Raw genomic sequence first — 899 nt, forward strand, 5'->3', positions numbered from 1 at the left:
CGTGCTCGAACCACGTGCGGCAGGCGGTCGAGTTAAGGGTGGACGCTGGAGGCGGAGACGGCCGCGGGGCGGCAGGGCAGGGGGCGGGGGCACCCCTACGGCCGCCACGGTGCCTACAGGCACGTCACGTGCCGAGCCCTCAACAGCCCCCGCGCCCACCCCGTCGGCCAGGCCTCAAGGGGCAGAGCCCTGGCGCTGGCCACTGCGCGCAGTGACCGCTGCATCCCCGCGTGGGCCACTGCTGCCACCCCCGCGCTGTGGATGACGGCTGCGGCCCCTCTGCCAGGCTCTCCCCCGCCCCCCCCCCTCCCCCAGCTCGGGTGTTCCAGAGTGAGGCCACACACTCGGTGCCCAGCCGGGACACCAACACATGCTGCGGACGCACACGAACCATGAGGGGGACTCCACGCTAAACCCCACGTGATGCCAGCAGGCGCGGGGTGCCCTGACCACAGCAGCTGGGATGACGGACGCGGGCTTTAGCTCAGCTCAGCGACTGTGCGTGGAGGACCCGCAGCCCTCCTGTGCGCCTGGATGGATGGGGGCCAGGGAGGCCACCCCAAGCGGCCTGCAGCGACCGGCCACCTCCAAGAGTGTCCTGCTGGCAGGAGAGCGTCCAGGTGGCGTGGGGGCCTCGGGAGCTGGGTCAGCAGCCACCCCCAGGTACTCTGCACCTCGGCCACCCAGACCGGCGAGAACTCCCGGGCATTCTCAGAGCAGCCACCAGGTGGCGCTGGGGCCCCACGCAGGCTGCACAGTGGCCTGGCCCACCGTAGCTGTCTCTGCGAAGGGGTGCATCCCTACACCCAGCCCAGCTGGATCCCCAGGAACTCAGGGAGCCCTGTGTGAGGCACGGGGAGAGAGCCAGGCAGCACAGGGGACGGGGGCTCCACACAAAC

The sequence above is a fragment of the Panthera leo genome, chromosome E3 (assembly GCF_018350215.1).
Source record: "Panthera leo isolate Ple1 chromosome E3, P.leo_Ple1_pat1.1, whole genome shotgun sequence".
NCBI classification, from domain to species: Eukaryota; Metazoa; Chordata; class Mammalia; order Carnivora; family Felidae; genus Panthera; species Panthera leo.